Source organism: Columba livia, chromosome 2 (genome assembly GCF_036013475.1).
Source record: "Columba livia isolate bColLiv1 breed racing homer chromosome 2, bColLiv1.pat.W.v2, whole genome shotgun sequence".
In the NCBI taxonomy this organism is placed as follows: Eukaryota; Metazoa; Chordata; class Aves; order Columbiformes; family Columbidae; genus Columba; species Columba livia.
Window position 1 is genome coordinate 111,816,325 of NC_088603.1, and position 25,894 is coordinate 111,842,218.

Below are 25,894 nucleotides of genomic sequence, written 5' to 3' on the forward strand. Positions count from 1 at the left end.
TTCCTTGGTTTTTCCATGTTCTAAATGAATAATTTCTTTGCCATGTTGAAAGAGTATAGTAGTTGATATAATGAATTTAACATTTTTCCGTTTTGTTTGTTGTTAAGACAAGGAAGAGAGGGAGGAATTTTCTGGAGGAATTTTTCTACATCCTGTAGAAAAGTTACAGTACCATTTTACTCCCAAGGTGTTATTTTTCTACTCAGTGCACAACCAATATGATTATTCTTTTCTTCATCAGAACAGCTCTCAGTCTCACCATGATTAATCATCACAGTCATATTTTAAACTTTGGGATATCTTTGTAACTTCTACAGAGCACAGCTAACAGGTAGGTGAGACGCCTTATTGCCTGATGAGTTTCTCTAAGTTTAGTTTAACAAGTAGCATTCAGGTTTTTCAAATGAATACACATGGCCATCTTCTTTGGTCCTCTTTTTGGATTGTTGTTTGTTTGTTTGTTTGTTTAGCTCAGGGGCTGCCACATGAAGTGGAGCAAAGGTCAAATTGAAACAGCATGAGACAAAAACAACGTGGTATTGCCTCCAGAGTGCAAAGAAGCATATTATCGTTTCCCACCTGCGTCCAGATACTATTTCAGGAATAATATGTCACATTGAGAATACTTTAATCTTTAATCTATTTTCAGGGTTCTGAGACATCACAGTTCCCACATGAGTGAGGTCCCTGATATGGCTATAAACAATTACTTCATCAATATTTACTTTGCCAAAGTTTTATATGTCTCTTAATTTATTTACAAGCCTCTGAAGAGTGTCTATAACCTTAAACACTTAGACTCCCCAGAGAATGGTGAAAGCAAATTTAATTGGGTAGCGCTGTCTAAGGCTGTTTGCCAGGACTCTGTAGAATGGTGTACTGAAGTTATATATTTTGCTCTGTTTAGTCTGTCTGTCATTTAATTTATTCCTGTCATTAGGTAGACATCCAATACTGTAACAGTGCCTAGCTCCCCATAATAAATACAGGATCTCACACTGCTGCCTAGCTTTTTGCTTCTTGCAGCAGTGACACAGGGACTCTGTGATCAACAGATGACTTCCACAGCCAAAGTGTCAGTTTGTTCTGTCCCCTATACTTTGTCCAGATTCCCTGTGATGTGGCAGTTGTGCAGAAGCTGTTCTATATTAGTTCCTTGTACGGGACTGATTTTTGGAGAACACAGGCTTGAGACCTCTCTCTCAGCTCTACTTTCTGCGCCAGGGACAGATTGTCACATAAAGACGCTGCTTTTATAAGGATGCTTGTCTGCCAGAACAGAATGGGATCCACAGTGGGATCCTCTGAAGAACTAGACTTTTTAACTATGTTAATCCTATCACTGTGAAGTTTTGTAACATTTTAATCACAGCTTTTGACCTCCTGGTCAATTTTTTGTAGCCTTGATACACTGGTATTAATATTTCTTGTATGTCCAGCTGCAAGAATGTTTCTCAGAATACACTGAAACTTGTTTGTCCACAAGGAAGAAAAGTACATTGTTTTCTTAATTCGTAAGGTCTGAAATGAGGAAAACAATAGATTCAGCAACACTTTGCAGCTTCTGGTACAAGCGTTCTAGTTCTTTCTTGCTATTCCTTTCTTACAGTATTCCTATTCCTTCTTTACTTCTGACAAAGAAACAGCGTTATAGCACCTTTTTTTTTTTTCCCTTTTGTCAATATTTTCCTCTCCTCTAAAGGCTGACTGATCTTTCTTTCTTTCTTTCATCTTTAGGTGTTTCAGAGAAGCAATTTCAGCAGGATCTGTCCAGGGCTGTAATCCCCTAAGTTTTTCGTGCTCTGTGACATATAATCTTTTGGTCTATACTCACATACTCAAAAATTGCCAGATACCTCCTCTTCCAAAACAGTCGCTCAGAATATGCCAGGTGCTGTTAGCATTGCTTTCCTCCACGCCAGAAAGCAGGAAAGGCTTCCACAAAACTTAAGGAGAGTCACTGATAACATGGTGGATACAATATTAGCATCAAAAACCATGACCGTTGTTGCTCCACATACATTTATTCCTGTCATTGATGGAGTGAATATCAAAAAAGTTATCATGTGACTTGAGACGAATCTCATTGTGGACTGTGACTATTATACCAGCTTAAGTTCTGCAGTGACAAATCTTTCAAAAGCCACTGGAGAACCTGATTTTTATCTCTGCACATGCTTACTGACTGTGATGAGCTTAAATAAATGCGGATGTTCCCTTCCTGTTAACGTCTCAATTAACCGTTGAAATAAGGCTAAAACGTGTCAAAAACAAACAAAAGATGTACTAGATGTAAATTTCTTCATGGTTTTCCCTTCTTATGTGACTGCAATTCTCTCCATTAGCATAATTTTCTTAGTCGTAGTTTCTTAGCAGAGTATAATGCCAAGATTAGAGATACTCTTGTCAGTATCTCAGCACCATCATATATTTATCTTGACAAAACACGTGTGAGGGCAGGAAATGCCTGCTACACCCTTGACAGATGCAGAACTGAGACACAGAGAGACTAAATTCTCTTTCTAGGGCTACAAGGGATGTCTGTGTCAGAGTGGGGCACAGATCATTGAATTAATGCCCTTATCAGTGAGGCGTTTTTCCTTTGTCAGAGCCCGTCATTTGAGTACATAATGAATTCTTGTTTACTTCTAAGAATATGTTGATGATATAAAGGATTTCCTAATTTTCACTCACACTGATGAAAAACAGCATGGACTCAGTATTTCAAGATGCAGTACCTCAGAAGGGCAAGTTCAGAAAGGAGGTGAGCATCATTAGGAGAGCCAGGATGTGGTCATGGTATGCCTATTAGTCTCTTTCCAGAGAGGGAAAGGAGAGAAGGGTATTTTTATAACACAACAGATCAGAAAAGAAGTATTTTGCCCTTGGACACATGCAGAATTTAAGATTTAGCTAAATTCAGTTCTTAATAAAAAATATTAAGAAAATGAGAAAGTATCAATGGTCCTACTGTGGAAAACACACTGAAATCTGTCATTTCTGTTGCAGTTGATATCTGTTGTGAAAGTGCCCTGGAAAATCTTGTTATACATTGACAAAAAGTAATACTTTTGTTCTTCTGTGGCTGGAAATGAGGAAAATAATGGATTTTGTAAATACATTGAGGATGAAGGATTTTATTTACTACTTAAAATTTCATTAAAAAAAAAAAGCAGCTTAGTGTAGAATCAGCACTGATTTTTTTTTTTTTTTTTCCAGTACATTTTTAGTACATTCTTCAGATAGTCTGGGAGAAGTGTATGGTGTTACAATGGCCTGCCCAAGGTCATACATTGAATAAGTGACTCAAACTGGGTTAGGATTTAGGACGTTTTTGATTTCTAATCTATCATACCATTGCCACCATGAGCTCCATCGTATTTTTGTGAGAGACTAAGATCATCTGTAAACTAGCTAACGTTATTTAAACCTAAAGAAAATACTGTGTAACATTAACACATCAGTGTTGTGGTTTCCACTGCATCTTGGTAGACAATTAACTTTTATGAAAATTTTTGTAGATTAAAGGATTTTTTCAACATTTCCTCAACATTTTTAAGTCTACTGTGGGAAATAGGAGTTCATACACCCTGCCCTCCCACTAAGAATATAAGTCAAATATTTTGAAACAAAATCTAAATTCTATGCATTTTAAGCAGAAAAGTAATACATTTGTGAAATTCAACTTAAACAGTTACCAATAGATATTCAGAACAATGATGCCATCAGTCTTTATTTAATTTACAAAAGATTATTGATGTTGCAAAACCAACCCTCTTATGTTCTCATTGACTTCAATAGAGCGTGAGCACTTCAGTCTATACCAGCACCTAGAGGTCTTGTGAAAATCTTGTGTTAGTACTTTTAGTAGTTTAAATGTGATGTGGCTTTTGGTTTTTTGCTTGTTTATTTTGTCGGTTTTGGTTTTGTTTTCTGTTTGTGGATATAAGGGTGCTTACTTGCAGAAAGAGCATAAAATTTCTTACACTTCAATTGTTTGCATCTATCATTGTATGCTTTTACAATGTGTGGTTTCAAGTCACCATGAGACAGGCATGTAGTCTTCTCTGATATCTCTCACTACAGTTATGTGGTATTTCAATAGCACATTCAAAAGCACTGTACTCCAAAAATATATAATGGTAAATCCTAACACTGTCTTTCTCAATAACAAAGCCTGAAATAGCACAGGGTAGTAATAATCTGAGTTTTTTATGTTTTCCATTCAGAAACATCTTGAGAATTATCTTATTTGTTAAATAGATTTTTTTATTTTTTTCAAGTTCTGAGATTTTCTTTAGTCAAGAACTCATAAAAATGAAAGTGTTTTCTTTTCCCTTGGTGTTTTTAGTTTGTTTGTTTGTTTGTTTGGGGTTTTTTGTTTGTTTTGGGTTTTTTGTTTGTTTGGGGGTTTTTTGTTTGTTTTTTTTTATGACAGAGAAATTGAAGGGGGGGCAGAAGAGAAACCGTAGAAGAAATTCTAAAACACTAAACAAATAAATATTCTGCATTTCAAAAACCAAAAATATGGTTTCTGTTTCTATTTCATCACTGGGAAAACAAAACAAAATAACACCTCAAAAGGCTAAACTTTTTTTTTAACTGTTAATTTTTTTTTTTTTTTTAATGCTACCCACCACACATAATTATAATTTACATCTTATTTGTGATGGAAAGAGAAGTTTGCTCTTGGTTTCAGTACTTTGTCCAGTCTTTCAAGATCAGTGAATTAAAAAAAAAGCATGAAATCAATGATGAGGCAATAATTGCTTATTCAATCCATTCATTTTTTTTTTTCTTCCCAAAGTACGGAATAACTACTAGGGGAGAAAAAAAATACACCAGCAAAATGAAAAGGTCTAGTAGGAATTCTAAGAAAGACCCTAACTATAGTGAATTACATTCTTTCTCACATTATCAATTACAGGCTCTTTCAATTAGTTTACCACAGCCTATGCAGTGGAATGTACTATTCAGAGTGTGGGTTTCTAATTAGTGATAGTGCTTGCTGCAGTATCTACTCTGTAAACCCCAGGGACAGTGACATGTCATGACACAGGGAGAAAAAACTCTCCATAAAGCTGACAGCAAGATCAGAAATCAGTAACATGTGTAAGTGGCTTTTTCCTCTGCTCCACAGGGATGGGGGGAGCAGAGCATGCCACTGCATATCCTTACAGAGGATTTAGATTCAGGTAGGGTGTGAGAACTGGCATGATCTGAGTACCACAAGCCACTTTTTCCTCTTTGGTGTTGCAACCCTTCACACAATACAGAAGGAGGATGAAACAGCTCTGTTTCTATTTTAAGAAGCACACTGCTACCCACTAAGGCCTACAAGGTCCAAGGTGGAAGGACAAGATAAAAGCTTTCCAGCTCTACTACATGTTGCACATGACTACCGAATGAGATTTAGCATCCAACATCCCCCTTGTCTTTGATGTACTGCAGGTACAGCAGAGCTAACTGATCCATCAGTTTCTGAGTCATAAGTGGGTTCAGGCTCACATAGCTTGTGCTTGAGAGAAGGTTTCCCTTTGAGTAGCGATACTTGCTGAGCTCACGTCTGGGGAGAGGCTGAAGGCAACAGTCTGAGACTGACATTTAATAATGAGCTGCAAATCACAGGTGAAGGAAGACCACCGATTTAGGTGATCTGTCTCTCCAAATGCTCTGCTTGCCATCAGTGGCTGGGATGCTTTTATTTCCAACTCAATTTCAAAGAAAACGGGTTATCTTCTAATCCTACTGTAATAGATGCTTTGTTCTGTTGTAGTTATCATTGAAGGTCTCCCTTTTTCATTTTGTTTTCACTGTTCAGCAGCTTTGGTCCCTTTTTGCTCATGATGATATTCAATAATAGCAACTACCAAGAGCTTTTTTTTACAAGCTCTGCTTTGATTTGATTTATAACACAGAGATATGTCCATCGGCAGCTGAGAGTAAGTCGAGCTGTAAGCACAGCTAATCTAGAGGCAAGCATCACAAGTAAACTGAGAAGGCTGAAATCTTTTTGATACCAACAAAATCGACAACACCTCAAAAAAGGAAAATGGAAAAATTTTCCACACCCTATTTTGGGAAATGTCTCCTTTCCATTTCCCTCTCTCCATGCTCACACAAGTTTTATTTTTAAATCTGCAGGCACAGTAGTGCAGTTTTCATCACTGTGATAGTCAGTGGCTGTGGAATGGCAATTTACATCACACTGGTAGCTTGTGGGAAGCAAATTCAACTCTTCTTTATAAGGAACTTGCTCCAATACCAAGCTTATATTTAAAATCCTCCCTTCCCATCTTAATTGGTGTATTTAAGATTTAATGCAGTTTCTGTTGGAGTGCAACCTATGAAAAGTTGGTTAATTTACAACCATTTGTATTCAAAAAATACTGGTGCGAAAGAAAGAAAGATATACTCCCTCACAAACATTTCCTGAAACATGAACACTAATAACATTTACATTTGGAGGGGGTTTTTTGCTATTGTTACCAATACCACACTCTTTCTTTACAAGCATATTAACTTTGTTCTGTGCACACACAAGAAATTAATTATGATACTTCAATATTTGTAGGTACTTTTGCTCTCCATAAGCTGTAAATCACTGCTGAAGCTCCCGAATGTTTTTATCCAGTGATGTTTGAATAGATAATCATGGTTGTTTCAAAGCACCTTATCTGCACCTCCAGCAGTCTCTTGGGAGCACATGCAGCTCCCAAGGACTAGATCAGGAATTGAAGTTCCTATTTTCAGTGCTCCTTGCTGCACCTGAGTAATGTATCTGACATAATCTGAGATAGGTGGTGTAAATAACACCACCTTAAGTTATGAACTGGCATCAGCAGTATTGGAATAAGAACACTCCATAATTTTTTGCTAGGCTGGATTACTCATAAATTACTTATAACATGCCAGCACTAATTTTCAATTGCAAACAACATATTTACAGAGTATCTTAAATGCTTTCTTTTATGGCAAATCTCAGAAACATCAAGTTATTTGCAAAAATTCAATGAGAGTTGTGTCTTCTATGATAATTATGTTTCCTTTATTCTCTACGATTTCAGCGTAAAGCCCAATATAATAGACACATTTCTCTGCAACAGCCTTGAGAAGAAAAAGGGATTCTGACCTCCTGGGTCAACCCTGTGTGATCCAGCGTAGCAGAGGAAGGACATTACCATGGATACTTGATCCTTGGCAACTGTGGAAAGAAATTACCTTTGAGTCAACAATCCACAGCCAGGTTTAAAGCTAACTGAGAGGGATCTAGGAAAGCAAGCAAAGCTTCTGTGAATAAGGATTCACTACTATTGAGTAGAACATTTCCTGATAAGAAAGTGGAGGAGATGGCAAGAAAGCTTGCTGATCCACACACCATTCTCAAGCTGTAAGGAAAGTGTCTTTGCAGATGTTCATTTTTAATGTAGCCTATTCAGCCAGGTATTGCCCTATTAATGAGCATCAGCACTGGCGCACTCAAATCCAGCACATCAGCACCACCAGGTGAAAGTCAGCCAGAGGAAAGCAGCCAGTGCCAAGCTCTGCTCAGGCACCATGATTGTAACAGTGACAGAGTAAAACTGAATGGATCAGCCTGAAGTATCACTATGTAAAGAAATTACTTTTGTTGTTCCAACAGTATTGACTTTGTCTCAGATACAAAGATTTTTTTCTGATAACAGTGTATTTAAAGAAAGTGGGGGCTGGGAGGAATGGAGGAGAAGGCATTGTTTTTAAATAAGTAAATGAGAGTAGTGATGATGAAAAATTACTTTAATGAAGATTTGTTTTGTGCAAGAGTGTGATGCTCTGCTACTGAGATAAAAGATGATCAGCTGGGAAAACATGTGTGAAAAATGTATGAAGGTCTTACATTAAATTAGTGAACTACTCCAAAGTGGAGCAGTTAGAAAGGAAACAGCACTTTCAGGACACAGTCAAAGTCAGTAGGGAGCATTTGAATCAAGGCCAAAAGGACAGATATCACTGCTGCCTTTAGCTTTCACCCTGCCATCAAAGGAGGACACTCTATGGTTCACTTTTAAGGGAAACCTACTGCAATGTTGTGCATTTCAGTTTACCTCTTTTGTTCCTTTAAATTAACATTGAAAAATAGTGTTTACTATGAAGAAGGAAGTTGGAAGTTCAGAGTGACACTTCAGAACAGGATTGTCAGTCGTAAATGGTGGACCTAATTCTCATTTATGCTGATGGTCTACCAATGGAAAGAGGTCATCACCGTGGTTTAATGTAGATTTGCAATTACTTTCATCCTTTACTTGCAATAGAGAGAAAATCCTCGTAGTGGATTGTAGGAGTCCTGATATGCTTTAGGTGAGCATGTTACAATGAGTGATTCTTGGATTGCCACTGATGCACAAAAAAATCCAGATTAAAATTAAAAAAAAAAAAAATAAAAACCTGTGCACCCAAATTTCTACATGTGCACACAAGAAAACAAAACAAACCTTTAAAATAAGGGAGATTAACTTGCAAAGTAAGCATTAAAAGTTCAATGTAAGTTTTGTTGCCTTAAATAAAGACGTTGTTGCAATGTTGCAATGTAGAGCAGAAATGTTGACTTTTTTCTTTATTAAGGCTACTTTTTTGTTTGTTTGTTTGTTTGTTTTTTTTAACTTAAAGAGATTGAGATAAGCTGTTTACCATACCTTTGCTGTAAACACGGAATGTTGAGTTTTGGGAATAAATGGGTAACTAGAACAAGGCACACTGGAAAGGGGTGTGTGCATGCTTGTGTAGAATGGCTCAAATCACTCATTTTTCATTGAGAAAAAATCAAGCACTGAACATTTGAGCATAATTTGAAGCCAAAGATCAAGTCTGCTGCAGCATGTCTGCGCAGCATGCTGCAGCTTCCTCTGTGTAGACCAGCCCTGTAGCTTTCAACCCAGAACACAGGTCTCTCTTCCCAGCTTGCCAAGTAATCCTCAGGCAACGCCACCAACAATTTTTGTTACTGTTTGAATAATAAATACTTATAACCAAGAAGCTATCAAAAATTTAACATGGACCACTGTTATGAGACCACGTACCACATCACTTGCCTTCCTTTCCTGTTTCTGCGTGGTGTAGATTAAGTCTATAGTTGGAATTTTCTATTTTGCAATATAGTGTCTGAAGTGAATAAAAGGTTTGGCACTTTTCGCATGTTATGCAGATATATTTCCCCTGTTACTACATTTTTCACCACACATTAGGTGTTAGAATGCACAGCACATTGCAGGCAAGATGGGTGTTGTTTCTACAAAAATAAAAACTGTGAAATGGAGATTTTTTTAATGATTTAGAAAAAAAGCATATTTTTGGATCATACAGATAATCTATGAGACTCTCTTAAAAATAAAAAAGCAACAAGTTCTGCCTTCTTTTTTCTACTTATGCTGTAACGATTTAAATTTCTCAAAGCATATGGTGAGAATCAGAATTATCCCTTCTCCACCTACTACTCCCAATTTCTTGCCTACTGATTTCATCACCTAATCTATAGTGCTAAAACCAATTAGTGATACATCAAAGGGGGTTGCAGTTGTAAATTTTGGACCACTACAGAACATTAGCACATGAGCTCCTCATTATCGGCACAGATATATGTGATCTTTGATCCATGTGATAAAAGATACATTCAAAATATGTTTTATTTGGCAATGTTACAATCTCTTAATTGAGGAAAAAGGCTTCCTTGCAAGGCTGGAATCTGCTGTAATAAGGATTACACACAAAAACTAAGTTGTAAATGAGAAAGGCTAATTTTACTTTTTTCCTTTTTTTCTTGAAGTTTTTGCTTCCTAAAGTTGTAGAAGGCTGTTTTTCACAAATCACATGCGCTAGTGAATGCTGTGAGATTTCAAGGAGTTTGCTGGATTAATATTCTGAACAAAACTTCAGTCTCATGGTTGTGCTTAACTTTTGGCACAGAGCAGCCCCACCAAAGTCAGTGAAACTGAGCCATCTAAAATTAAGCATCAAAGCATAAATTAGTAAATGCCATGTTCTCTTGTTGGCTGATTCCTAGTAAGTCTCTTCTATTTGCATGAAGTATGTGGACCTAAGGCAAGTGATGAAATTGATGAAGGAGCACATTGTATTCTTTACTGCTCAGACCACTTGATAGGCTATTTATTTTCTCCTGCCATTCCCCATTCCTCCACAAAGTCCTCGCCTAGTCAGATATAAAAATAACAAATGTACCATTGCCATTTGATATTAGATCAACAGGAACACTTATTTACAGTACTTTTCTTCCCTGGAGAGGTATTCTTCCATCCTTTAGAACTTGTGCCCAAGCCTGGAAGGTATCAGCCTGCATTACCTTTAGCAGCGCATAAGGAGAGAAATAAAAATTGCTGGGAGCTGATGGGGAAATGTGATGGACTGAACATGTTTAGTGCAAATTGTGGCAACCACACTTCAGTCTGGGCTTGGAGGAAGGGGAGTTGCAAGGTCTGACCTCTGTTTCTTCCCTGTGCTTCCCAGGGTGAAGAAATGAGGTCTGTCTTAGAACAGAAAAAGGAAGGTGAAGGGAGAGGAGGAGAGGGAAAGAAAGAGAGGGAATGACAGAGGGAGGAAGGAAGGGATGGGAGAGTGAGAGAGACTCCTCCTTCCTTATCCTAGTCTTAGATTGAGCTGCTTAGACTGGCCACTGAGACAAATGTTTTAATTTCAAGGAATCATAGAATCACACTGGAATTTTCAACACAAGTAAAAACTATATCTAATTGCAATGATTCAGAGAAGGAAACCAAATCCATTTACTACAACTGTAACGCCTTGCTATAAGAATTACATAAATGTTTTAGAGATTTTTTTTCACTCTTGAGAAAAGTTTCTGCAGATCATTTGCAGGAGATTGTTCCCTATACTGTAGTTTCTTTGAGATGGAGGGTGCAGAGATTTCCGTTAACAAATAAGGTTCAATTCTCATTTTTTAATATGCTTATTTCACTGATGAAGGGAAAACACCAGAATAAAAAGGAAAAAAAAATAAATAAAATGATAACATGTAAATGTACTAAAGCTATTTCTTAACTTGTGTTCACATCAGGTTAATTCCCTTTTTTAGTTTTTGAGCCATAATAGCGCTCTTGAAAGCAGCCTTTGGGGTCTCATCAGGTATTCCACAACTCCTTTTCCTAATTGCATCTCCCACACTTACCCTGATTAGCAACACATGGTGCCTTCCAAATTGCCTAATTTATCTACTAAGGTCCTTCATGTCCAATAATGTCCAGGAAAGACTCTCCCTGATGTAATTAGGGTCACCACACTTTGAATATCACTGATATATTCTGGCGAAGACCATGAGTGAGTCAATATTGGGTTCCTTTTTCTAGATTGCTCCTCCCCATACATTGAAACCCCCTCATATGACTTCTGAAATATCTACATTAAAGCATGATTAAATAATCTAATATCTTTCTCCATCTCTCCTACTGAATGACACAGAATAAATCTAATTCAAAAATTCTTTCTCTGGTTCAGATACAGACACACAGATTTTTATATTCCTCCTCCTTTTTCAAGACACCCACTTCCTCTAAATTTCATTTTCTCTCCATGCAATAAAAAATAAAATATCATTTATTTCTTTTTTATTTAATTCATTTCTTTTCCTAGTGTGCCTGTATGACATGGCAGTGAATAACAGCAAATGTCAAGAAAACAATTACATAGCACCTTTGTATTGATTTGTCTAATTATATCCCTTTACTTAAAACAAAGTTCTTTTCTTCGACATGACTGGCAAAACAGAGTGGTTTGTATACCTGCTTTACCTTTCACTTCAATGTAGTTGATTATTTCTTATAACAGGTACCAGAAGAAAACTCTGAGATAACTTTCTGCCTAGTGGGCCTCCCCATGCAAGCCAGGAGCCTGGATGGACACCTGGACAGCTGCTTGCACCAAATTAATCAAACATATAATTATTTCTGAGGCTCTAGATACCAGACTGAATCTGAATTTAGAAATGCTGTGGTCACCGGGGGTGGTGCCAATAAGTTCTGCAAAGTTTAGCACCTGAGGAGGCACCTCTGTGTGCACTAGTTTTTGTTGTGTAGCCCTATCAGTTTGCACAGACCTAGCTGAAGGATACCCACATAGCACCACACACATATTTAGGCACCTTATTTAGATGGAGGAAGGTACCATCTTGGAGTAGATTTCATAAACTGAACTTCTATCTGGAGCTGAGTGTGTAAACCCAGTCAAGTACTGCTGAGTACCCTAGGAGCAGCATATTTGCTGGCTAGCTGTAGTGGGGAGCACTTAACAGAGGCAAAGGTTGCCAAATTCAGAATTTTGCTTTGTCTGAGAGAACTGGAGTCCAAATCTCTTTCAATCCCAAAAGACTGCCCTAATCACCATACTGTAAAATATTTATTTTAACTTTCTTCTGTTGAAGAAAACTAGTTACCGTCATTAATGCATTAGGTGATGCCTTGTTGGCATAATTTAATGTTTAGTGGGGCAAAGAAGCAGAACAGCTCTGGGCCCCAGTACTTCTCCTGACCCAAGGGGGAGTTTTATGCATCAGATGGGGATCATGCCGGAGGACGGCAGGGTAGTAGTCTCCCATCCAAGAGGAACTGTGAATTCTAGCTCTGTCTAATAAAGAAACATTTTCCAGTCGAGAATTTTCTGTGGGGCTCATCTTTTCTCATTCTGGTTGGGCCCCACGGGTGGTGGAAGTTTTGTGATGGACAAGCTAGGCAGCCCCGCCAAGGTCACAGCTCCTGGGTGGATGCCCTGTCTACATTTTGGATTTACAAATCTGAAAAGGCGAAGAAGCAAGAAAACCACACCCGTGAATCTAGCCTGTTACTGTCAGGTGGGATTTTCAAAGTCACAGTGAAGGGCAGTGGCAGATCAGTATGCCCAGGTACCTCTGTTACTCCCTTAGTCATTACTATCCACTGCCCAATACCAATTCCTGATTCTGACTCATGGGTCATTGCTGCAGCTTGCCTAGGGACCTTTCAGGATAAGATGACACAACACAGCAGATGGTACTTACACGGAAAAATCTTATCTAACTTTATTGTGGCAAATAGTTCAGTATAAATATGTTGCTGTCAGATGAAATCTTTGTCATCAAACCAAACAAAAGTGGCATCTTAGGGGTCCAAAATTATTTGTAAATTAAAATGTTTATCTATTTTCAAACTGCCTGCCTCACATATTCATTTCGGTTTGCTCAGTCTTGCAAGAAAAGGAGGGAGATAAATCCAGTGACGTGAACCACTCATGACCACTGTAACCAGGCAGTGTTTAACCAAAAACCAAAGTTAAACAGAGCATAGATGCACTGAAGTTCATTCTAAAGCCATAGTTTGCAAACTTCGAAAGTATCAAACTAACCTTGTGTCCCCATTCGAGAAAATGTGGTAAAACTGTAACATACATATATACACACATATATATACATCTAAGTAGAAATACACTCTTCATGTAAAACATATTTCAAATATGTTTTGTTTACACTGGTTAGACAAAACATTCAAATTTTGAAAGGATTGTGGTGTTATTTGTTACATTGTTCACTTTCTAACAGATTTCTAACAGAACACTTTCCTTCTAATAAGATATACTTATCTATATACTCCCGCCTCCTCTACAAATTGCTTCTTTCAATTTTATTATTTTATATATGATAAAAACTCCCATGAAGTAACTCTTACATACTAATTTGTCTGTTTTAATGACATAAACTGTGTAGGTAGGTCTTATATACTAATGTGTATTCATTAAATTAATGGGAAAAAAAGAAGACAAAATATATTTAAAACATAAGCATGGCACATCTAGAATCTGGGCAGCTACAAGTAAATTATAGCTCTGCACTTAATAAAAAAGAAAAAAAGCCCTGAAGTTTGGTTACACTGAAAGGAGATTAACTGCTATGCAAAAGCTGAAGAAGAAATAAGCCAAGCTTATTGCTTCAGCAAACAACACATTCAGCCCAGCTGTAAGAAAGGATCTGTTCATTTTCATACAGAATATCACAGCCCACTTTTTTAAAACTGTAATGCAAACTTCATACTCCTCTGACATATTTCTGTCAGAAGAACCAGTCTCTTTCTAAGGATTTTTTTTTTTTAATCAACTGCAGCTGAGCCTATTTAAGCTCAATCATGTCCACAGGAAAATCTAGCAATGCTCCTTGTTTTTTTTCAGCTAGGGAGACTATCTGACCCAGGAATTTGAGATCCCATCTGGAATATCTGCTGTAGTTTAATCTTTTCGGCGCCATTTGCCCTCTATGTCACTCTGGCTCAGTTAGTATCACCAGGTAGCACTGAGCTCACAGCAGTGTCACCCAGAGAGTATGTCCACAGGAGAATCAAAGGGGGGACACAGCCCACCACAGCCCCTTGATGGGATCTGAACTCAAGTGTCCTCATTCTCTTCTCGGACATGTCATTCCTCTGCTTCGGAGGTGCAATTTCTGATTCTCCCTGGTGTAAGAGAGACATCAGTCCCTATGCCACCTGTGGCAAGGACAATTTATTATGATGGACATTTCAACCCCTTCTCTTTCAGCCATACTTCTCAGCATTATCCAGGTTACCTTGAAAATGTGATGTAGCTAGGCTTTCCACCAGCATATATAAGCTTTACTTAATAAAGATGAACCGACTTTACAGGCAGGAGAAAAAAAAAATAACACAACAGTTTTATATGAATTAACATCTTTCCCTGATCTCAAATTAGCTGTTATTTAAAATTATTCAATGTGTGCTTTCTGTAAACATACCAGCCTATAGCTTGCTCAGGAGAGAGTTTTTCTATTTTTAAAAAATATTATTTTTATTCACAATTCCCTATCCTTGTGGTGGGTCTGATCCTCTGAATCACATGGTCATCCTTCTGCCCAAGACTCCCTGATGTGCAATGGAGTTTTCAGCTCATTGTGGAAGAGTGTGGCCACCCATATTTATGTTAATAGATGTTCACACATGTTTTGCACTATTCTTTCAGTGAGTATTTTTAGAGCCGAAGTCATGCCCTTAAATACTTCCAAAAAGGTACTAAGACAAGGTTATGCGTGTTGTTAATTAGGAAAAAAAGATCCAGAAAAAAAGTTTGCAATTTATTGATTTACCAAAATTTGCAGAATCCCTCCAGAAATCAGAGAGGGTTGGGAGAACCCAAATAGCCCACTTGAGTTTAAAAAACAGCTGCTTTTCCATTTTCCTTGGTCAGTTTACCAAGGGGGCTTCCCAGCATCCCCTGTGGGGCATTTGCAGGCCCCAGGGCTTGTGAAAGTCATAGCTCAGTGAGGACCAGGGGTCTCTGAAACAGCAAACTGCACCCTTCTCAGTGCCAGACTGCACAGACGTTTGGAAGGCGAAAAGCCCTGCAGCTGCATTCCCAGGCTGTTTTGGTCGGAAATGCCAAAACCAGAGAGATGAGGCACCATAGCTCAACTTTTTGAGGATACCCCGACTTTTGAAAGAGAAGGTTCCTCTGCAAATCACTTCTCTCTCTAGCTGTAATTACAAGCAGCATGCAATTAAATACAAAGTTAGTTAGTGTGCTCGTCTACTTCTCCCGGACTCCTGCCGTGTTTATTCTGCTTTTCTGGTAATTCGGTGATCACTCCCGGGAGCAGGCTCTGCTCATTCAGACCACTAGAGGGCTTGGGCTTGCTCCCAGAGAGTACTAAAAATCTATAAAATTCCTCTTTTGTGTTTTACTTACACACATAAAAATTTAAAGTGAGGCTTATGAGGCTCATCTATGTTTTCTTCTCCTTGTTAAGGGTTTGCCTGGATATTTTGCTCAGTTCAGTCATTTGGGATAATGAGCATAGGAGATGTACACCCTAACTCTGCAGGGTGAGAGCTCTGCATCTTTGAGGAGATATGTCACCCAAGACCAATTCCCACAGAACTCTTATATCTGTGATCATCACTGGGATTTGGGGGATTTTAAAAGTGGAGATTTTGTGAGTCTGTCATTCCTGCTATATGTCATAAGCTTTAGAAATCTTGCTTAAGTTAACTCATTTTTGGAGGAAAAAAAAAGATCTGATTTAAAAACAAAGGCAGGCCAGGATCATAAACTAATTCTAGTACTTCATGTGCACAGAGCCACAGAGACTGTGAGTTTATCCTCCACAGTTGAATTTGGTGTTAATATTGTCAAATAGGCATAACTGTTGTTGTACATATCTTGCACACTAACTATCTGAGCAAGTTAAGGGTTTCAGTCACTTCTTTTTCTGAACGACAAGGGTTCTTTTCCCAAAATATTGCTACAGTCAAAACAGTATTGATCATTATCAAAACAGATTAAAAAATAAAAATATTTAAATCTCTTAATACATTTCCTGAGGGATTATTTTCTTAATTTGAACCATTATTTCTACAGTGCAGTTAAGGAGCTCAGCTAATAGTGCTTATAAGGATGAGCTCAAATGAAAGATAAAAGTGCCAAAAACAAGACTGGGCAGTTAAGTGCTTAAATCTAAAAATGAAACAAACTAAAATCTATCTTGACTTCCTTTTTGACGACAGCTTTGTCCAGGTGTTTTGCTCAGCTCTCTGCCTCTTCACGCTCAGAATCCTACAGTCCTTGCAGCTACAATTTTATCCCCTTGTATCTCAAACTCAGCTGGGATCCAGAAACCACCCAAGCTGTTCATCCTAAGTCTCTCTGCTCAAGTCCTGGCAGACTCTGTCTCCTCACTTCATCTTTGCTTCTTAGCATGCTAATTTGCCTTGACCACCACTTCTACTGTATGGAGTGGCAGCCTCTTGGTCCCTCTCTGTCTTAGACACATCTACCCAGCTTATGAGTCCCTGGCTCCTTGCCTCAAAGTCACAGTGCTGAGACTCCTAGCAAACCTTTTAATCTTTACTTCTTGCTACTTCTTAAAAATCCCCCTATCTGTAGGTCTCGTATTCTTTTTCTTCCCAAGTCCTTCAAAACAGTTATTTACAGACTTCCTCCCACCCCCCAGAAAGCCTACAGTTGTGTTTTTTTCCTGCTTTTCCACCTCAATTGTGAGCATGTAACCTTGTCCTGCTGTGGTGGGCATCTTCTTGCTGACTGTATCCTGGGTGCCAATGGAAGACTCCTGGACTGTGCAAAATAAATACCTTTTCTCTTCTCAGTCCTGGCACTAGTCCTTACCAGACGGAGGCTGCAAGTCAAAAGTGGGTTTTCAGGGTGTTTTTATACTTAGTTGAAGATGAACAGATTTTTAATAGAACGGCAAAAGTGTACAAGACTAAAAAAATCCTTGCAGTGAAAGCACAGGAGGTCTACTGTTTCTCAAAACCAAATACACAAGATTTTAATGAGGAAAATTATCCTTTTTTTTTTTTTCCTTGTTTTTAGAAAGACTAACCTATCTGTCCTGTTATTTCTAATTAGACAATCCAATCCATTTCTCCCGAAATATAGACATGCAAGAACTTATATGTGAGCATGTACAACAGTCTGTTCAGTCGTGGGTACTTTTTGTACAATAATTCTGATGTTCAAACCCTGCCTTGCCATTCCACTTTCTGTCCTTATTCCTCCGCTGCATCATTTTTGCTTTACTGTTTTCTTCATCTCATCCTCATGCAGCTTCATTCATGACACTGGTGAGAGTCTACCAGTCCTGCCAGGTGCCCTCTCTTTCTTCTTTCCATCAGCTCCTCATCTTTTACCTTTCTGCTCACTTTTACAGCTTCCTTGTTTGCAGCCCCTTCTTCCCCTTTCTCAAAGGGCACAAGCTCCTATGATTTGCTCAGGATGTTGATTTTTGAGCTCTTGAAGACAAGCACTGTACTTGTGTTTCTCAGATATTTTGAAATTACTTTGCCACCTCCATAACGCTTCATAAAATGAACAGTGGTGTCAATGCACCTTCTCTTTTCCTCCTTTTCTGTGAGATATTGTTGGGTATATTACATTGCTAACATAAAGTTTACAACATCATTCTATCTTTATTGGATTGAGACTCATGACTTTTTCAGCACCATTCATATAAATGATGTTATAAAATCAGAAGAATAAAAATTCTTCAGTTCCATGAAGGGACATTGAGAGTCCAAAGCACTTTTATTCCAGCCTTATTTATTTCAGTTATTGCTGTAACAGGACTATTACCTGGGGTGTAACACAGCCAAAATGAGAGTTTAGAGGTCATCAGCAACATTTTTGCTTTCCTTTGCTTGTTACATATCCATTTAGGTGACTTCATCAAGTTTTAACACATACTGATGACAACCTCATATAAGAATATCCAAATTAAATGAGGTGTCAGAATAGATTACGTGTTATCAAGCATCCTCAGTATGTTTAAATTTAAGCTACATATATATATATACTACATATATATATATATCTATATATACTTGTATATAAACACAGACAGAAAATTCTGTTTGTGGAAGTGAAAGACAAGTAGTGGTTGGATCCATCTTCCTTCGTTTTGGATAGTTGAGCTACAGGCTCTCTTTTCTCCTGCTTACAGCTTGAAAAGAAGAATTCATGTCCAAACATTTGTGTTTAATGGCATTTTATTTTGACCTTTGTTTTTGTTAAACATCTTCTCTTTTGTCTTAGTTCTTTGACATCTGCTGGTACAATACATGTATTTATTTTCCCCATAACTCTTAAAGTATGAGGACTAACAGGGAAAAATACAGAATCATAGAATGCCCCGAGTTGGAAGGGACCCACAAGGATCATCAGCCCAAATCCTGTCACTGCATTGGACAATCCCAAAACTGACAACATGTGACTGAGGGCATTGTTCAATCCCTTCTTGAATACTTTCAGGCTTGGGGCTGTGATTGTCTCCCTGGGAAGCCTGTTCCAGTGCTCCACCACCCTCTGGGTGAAGAACCTTTTCCTAATGTCCAACCTAAACCTCCCCTGGCACATCTTCCTGTCATTCCCTCGGGTTCTGTCATTGCTCACCTGAGATAAGAGAAGAGCATCTCCTGCTCCTCCTCCCCCTGTGAGGAAGCTTTAGACCACAATGAGGTGTCCCCTCAGTCTACTCTTCTTCAGACTGAACAAACCAAGTGGCTTTAGCTGTTCCTCGTATGGCTTCCCCTCTAGACCAGCTGCATGCTGGACATTTTGTCCAGGAGGATACTGTGAGAGACAGTATTGAAGGCTTTACTGAAATCCAAAAAGATCATGTGAACTGACTTCCCTTGGTCAACTAGGTGGGTAGCTTTGTCATAGGAGGAAATTAAATTTGTTAAGCAGGACTTGCCCCTCATGAACCTGTGCTGGCTAGGACCAATGACTGCATTTCCTTGCCAGAAGAAAAATTGCTTCTGTGTTGAATTTCCTTCAGTTTTATGAAATTTCCCCCAAAGAACAGGCTATATACCGTTACATTTTGAAACAGGTAGAGTCCTCCCTGTACAGTCTCTTCTTGCAAAACTGCTGAATTTAACAGGAGCTTTCTCCTTGTAGCAGGTTATCATTCCCTACAAAATAAAATGAAAAAAAAAAAAGTGCCTAAGACCATAGCATAGACAATTTGAGACTTCTTATTTTTGGGCCCACTGATGATTAATTAAATGTCAGACTTTACAAATGTCACTAATGGTTGTTTCAGCAAGACATATGCAATTCATGTGCTTATTCCATTAGAAGCTTCCCACACTCGATAACTGCTCAAATGCCCCTATCACTATTGCCAAAACTTCCACCTTACTACTTCCTCCAGCAGCTCATGAGAAGTAAACTTTATTTATACATACTTTTAAAACACAATGCAGGGTAAATTAAATGTAATATGAAAATGCAAAGCATGGGAAATCTTGTTCTACATTGTTATTTGTAACCTTTAAACAGTAAACACCCATTTTAATTTACTTGCAATTGGCAGAAAATGCAGGAGAAAATACCAATTTAAAGCTTAGCTTGTTGCAGAGCACATAACTACTTTCATCTGTCAAATAAAATGTCTGCATTAGCTTGTTGCTAGCATCAAAGGGGAAGCGAGTAATAAATAATAAAGCAGCAAAAGGAAATGGTCAAAAATTGAGATCAGTGGACAAAATCAGCAGACTTTAGTAAGGCTTTCAGCACTGTCTTCCAGAAGATCATCATAGACAAGCTGATGAAGTATGGGCTGGATGAGCAGACAGTGAGGTAAATTGACAACTGACTGAATGGCCAAGCCCAGAGGGCGGTGACATGAAGCCTAGTTGGAGGCTGGTGACTAATGATGTACCCTTGAGATCAATGTTTTGTCTAGTCCCATTCAGTATCTCAATTAATGATCTGAGAGTGCACCCTCAACAGGTCTGCTGATGGCACAAAACTGCAACTGTGGTTGATACACCAAGGTTGTATCCAAGTCCGGAGAGACTTCAACAGGCTGGAAAAATGGACTCGCAGAAACCTCATTAAGTTCAATGAGGGGCATTCCAATGTCCTGCACCCCTGGGGAGGAACAAACCCATGCACCAGCACAGGCTGGGGCTGCCTGGTTGGAAAGCAACTTGGCAGAAAAGAACATGGGATCTTGGTGGAAAACAAGTTGAATGTGAGGTAGCAATGTGCCCTTGCTGCAAAGAAGACTAATGGTCTCCTGGGCTGCATTAGGAGGATTGTTACCAGCAGGTCGAGGGAGGTGATCCTTCCCCTCTATTCAGCATTGATGAGGCCACACCTAGAGTGCTGAGTCCAGGTCTGGACTTCCCAGCACAAGTGAGACATAGACATACAGGAGTGAGTACAGCAAAGGGCCTCAAAGATGATGAAGGGAGTCGAGCATCTCTCCTACGAGGAAAGGCTGAGAGAGCTGAGACTACTCAGCCTGGAGAAAAAAAAAGCTCAGGGATCTTGCCAATGTATACAAATAACTGAGGGAGCCAGCAAAGAAGACAGAGCCAGTCTCTTTTCAGTGGTGCCCAGTGACAGGACAAGAAGAAATGGGCAGAACTGGAAACACAGGAGGTTCCCTCTGAACTTCAGGAAACATTTTTCACCTTGAGGGGGACCAAGCACTGGCACAGGTTACCCATGAAGGTTGTGGAGTCTCTATCCTTGGGGATATTTGAAAGCCATATAGACGTGGTTCTGGGCAACCTGCTGTAGGTGGCCCTTCTTGAGCAGGGGTTTGCAACAGATGACCTCCAGAGGTCCCTTCCAACCTCAGCCATTCTCTGATCCTGTGATTTTGTGAAAATTTCAAATTAACCTCCAAAAGCTGGTTTGGTATAGTAATAAGTATATAAAACAAAGGATTTAAATACTTGCTACTGATGTCATCTCTAATATCAGTGGCCTAGAAGCACCATTATTAATGCCTTAATCTAAACTGTTTATCTTGCACTCTTACTGTTATATTAATTTTTTAATCTTCAGACAGCTACTGTAAATCAGTACCTTATTCTCTTCCTCTGCTTTAAATCTCTTTGGTTAGTAAATACTGTCTACACAATGTACTTGTCTGAATAGCTTCAAAAGGCAGAAAGTACAGTTTTCTAATTTTTCTTTCCCCAAATTCACAGAGCTGGTCTCTGGAGAGGTAACTGGAACCAGTGAGAATGGCACTTCAAGAACTGAATGTTTCTGACAAAGCTTCTGGAAAACAAACCCAAAGATTAAAAAAGACTCTGGCAGCTTCAGAGCCAAACCAGCTGGCAGGCCATGTAGGAAAATGAAAATATTCACATTCTTAATAATCAGTGTGGAAAATCCCCTGAGGAAAACCCACGTTCTTTTTTACTTTGCCTGTCTATTTGGGTCATCAGTTTTTATGGTTTCTCAATGAGGCAACAGGCTGTCATGAAAATCGCCGGGACACGGAGCTTTAACACAAGATATTAGAAATTCTAGAATAGGACTGAATTGTCAAAGCAGATAGGCCACAGTAAATCCCTTAAGCTGTGCTGGAACAGGCAAGGGCAAACAGGCAGCAGTCCATGAGCCTCACAACGGTTCTGAAATTGCCCTTCAGATCTTATGGGCTTATCAAGAATTGTCCAACAATTCACTGTGAAATGGATATCCATCCTGCAGATATTATGGAACCATGAGGCTATTTAGGTGTACTGTCATTTATTGAACAAAGAGGAAAAGAGCAAGTCATGAATAAAAAATTTAAATGCATTTTTTAACTTAGAATGTAGTAAATGTGTAAACATAAAAGAGCTAAAATACTTTAAAAATACTTTTCAATATTTGTTTATCAGTCCTATGACCTTATTCTAGAAGATTTAACATAGTTGTTTGGTATAATGAATTTTAGACTACTGACTTTGACAAACATATTCTATTCTAGTCTAGTCTAGTCTAGTCTAGTCTAGTCTAGTCTAGTCTAGTCAAGTTTAGTCTAGTCTAGTCTATTCTATTCTATTCTATTCTATTCTATTCTATTCTATTCTATTCTATTCTATTCTATTCTATTCTATTCTATTCTATTCTATTCTATTCCACTTCACTCCACTCCACTCCATTCCAACCCATTCCAACCCATTCCAACCCATTCCAACCCATTCCGCTGACTTTTACAAACGCATATGCACATAAGCCTGTGGAAATCATCTCTCCAAACAGGGACTTTGAATTTCACAGTGTTCAGACAATTTATCTTGCCCATCTTTAAAATTCTTCAATAGTTAAAATGGTTGTCAGAGAACTTCCTGAGACCAAAAAAAATGCTTGTGTCGCTCTGGGTTTGAAAATATACGGAAAGTCTACAGTTATAATTATTATTGACTTATGCATATTCCGGTGTCCAGGGTGATGTCTGGGAAACATGGGACAGCAATCGGCATTCCCACAAGGCCATGCAGATGCTCAGGTCACTACTTTGAAGTACCATAAACCGAGTCCTTGAATACCATATGGGTTGGCAGCTGGCTGAGCTGTGTTCGGCATGAAAATGCACTTCATGGAGAAGGAAAGATCTCGGCAGGAGACCAAACCCCAATGTAAGTAGACATGAGAGGTACAGAGAGAAAAAAGGAATGAAAGGAAGTGAAAGATATGAAAATCTGAAACTAATTTTGATTAAGAGCCATAAAGGCAGCTTCAGTGGCACTTAGCAGTTCAACAGGACATCGCAACATACAAATTTCCCAAAAAACGCCCTGTGCTGGTGCAGCTGCTGACAGCTGGCTCATGTCAGGTCAAGTCTCTTTCAGGAAGGAGAGGAATGTGAAATAAGATGGGCAGCAAAGGTCTAAGAGCCAGCTCTATCACCATCTGCATCGCTTGGTAGACAGGGGACCATGCTGGCAATAACTGTTTCCAAAAGATCCTTTCCACCCAGAAGCAATAACTGTGGCCCCACATCCTTTTGCCAGTCTAGGGACTCCATTGTGAGCAGATACCAGACACAGAAAACCCAGGTCTCAAAGAATTTGGTTCTGCCAAATTAGGCAGCAGAGCAATAACCATTTGCTTATTCCAGTACCATGTTTCCTAGCCAGGTGCCATCCTCTGGCTGACAGCAGGAACCAGGCCTGCCACAGGGAAACTGCTGGGTGACCAGAAACATTTGTAAACTTATTTAGAAAGTCACATTCCCAGCTTTGGCTCCCAGCTATACAGTGCTTGCTTTCAAAATAAGGTGTGCGTGCTGTGAGGAAACTGGAAAAAAACCTGAAGATGTGCTTTCATAGTCCTAACAATGGTCTGGTCTATACTTTGTATTAATTACCCACTGTATCAGAGTGCCCAGACATATTGGCTCTGAGGTTGCTCTATCTTTTGTAAGCATATGAAGAATTTTAGTTCCCTCTCGAGTTGTCTGGTTTGGAGTATTTAACCACCCTACACCCCAGGTATCTTACCATAAACCATGATAATTGTTGTGGAAGACATCCTTGCAACAGCAGGGTGCCTTGACGTGTAGCTGACCTCATGACTAAACACTACTTTGAAGTCTTCCAGTTGCATTTTATTTTGAGAGTAAACAGTGCAACTTCAGGGAGAACAGTGTTTTTGAAAAGCAGTGAAGTAACAAGGGCAAACACATGTGATGTGCAAATAAAACAAAACAAGAAATGAAAAAGAGTCAGCTCGTAACTTTGGGTAATTATTTTGTCATAGTGCTCCTAGCAACCTCTTCCTATCTTGTTGTCCCAGTGCTATTAATTGCTCATGCCTTAGGAACCTAGATTTACCACTAATAGTTGGGCTGTGGGATGCACACACTACGATGTGGCTTGCTCTGCATTCTGAATGGGAACACACTTCATTTGTAATTCACCAACAGGCATTTTTAAAAGAACGTTTTTTAAAAAAGGTAATTCAGATTACACTGCTTGTTTTTATAATCTGATGTTGGACTTTTCAAAGCCTGCATTGTTTTGTGTCGAGAAATCAGATTCTTAAATATTTGCAACCTGATGTGTAGCAATTCATTCAGTCACTTAGCATTGCAATTCCACTTGTAGTTTTGGACTAGTGTCAAAAGCATGAGAGAAAACCTTTTTTAGGGAGAAATCTATAATGGACAAGCATATATTGTTCCAAGATAAACTTGGAAACTGACAGCTGGGAGGTCACAAGAAAACTACTAAAATCCAATACAGGCACTGATCTTGTCATCACTTTTTTACTGTAGATATTGAAAAGACTTGTCCAGACAAATTTATCAATTTATTCCAAAAGACAAAAGCAGAAATACATAACTGTAGTTACAACAAACCCAGAAAACAATCCAGCTGACAAATACTGCAAGTTTCACAGATGAAAGTGCAAAAAGCCATTACAACTCGAACAATATGAGGTGCTGAATACCACAGACACATTGCTCATTTAGTCACAGTTTTTCCATATTACTGGGGAGAAGCAAGTAATGAAGCAGAGGAATGAAGAGAGGCACAAGAACATAAAAAAGACCAAAGGTGTGAAATGATAAAAGGTGTGAAAGACCAAAGGTGTGAAACAGAAATAGGAAAGATGTCCCAAAAGAAGAGAGGAAAGAATGCTCACACTTCAAGTACTGATTGGGCTGCAGTGTTTCATTAAAGACTATATCTAAAGTACCAGCTTTAGTAGAAAAGAACATGGCAACAAGTAGACATGGACTAATTTAATTTAATAAACAGGTTGTAAATTAGGTTTCAGCTTTCCTTAAATTGTTCACAAATTATCACAAAATCCAGTTAATGACTGGGAAATAATTTGAAAGGCAGTTGCAAGGAAGACTCACTTCCCTCTCTTTGCCTGGAGCAGCTGTGGGACAGGGGCACAACCCCAGGACAGGGCGAGACAACTTGTCCTGATACCTCTGAGCACACATATTGTTTACTCAGGAGAATTCTACCTGCCAGGTTACAAGACTTTTGAGGTGAAGACAGTCTCAGTTATTCCTAATGAAGCTTAATATACAATAATTCAATTATTATTATTATGTTAAAGAGTTGCTAGGACAATTGCACAGGCTAGGGATACCTGGATTTTAGTCCCACCTCTGGTGAACACTAATCATAACTATAGCAGAAACCAGTAGTCCTCAACTTTGGGAAACAGCGTCTAGAGGCACCCTGAATGCCCCAGGGCCTGTTCCCTGTGCATTTGTTTACCTTAGGAGCCTCGCCAGTGCATGCTGCACTCTCCTGGTGCATCTACCTGTGTTTTCTTCCAAGGGGAAACCAAGCTACACTGGGCTGTGAGGCAGCGTCCTACCAGGTCTCTACCTAACAGGATGAAGTAAAGCACTGGGGGATGTGTGTGGCCTTGCTAGAGTGGGAATGCTCCTGAGTCCCACATGTTGGTATTATAATGAACTTTTAAAACCATTTGTTATATGGGATCATGACTCAAATTGGCTTAAAAAATAAAGAAGCAGGTAAAAGCAGTATCTTCTGCATGTTAAGTTCATTGATCTTTATTGGACAGCACTGATTTTGTTCTTGAAAGCGTCTAATCATTACCTATTTTAGGT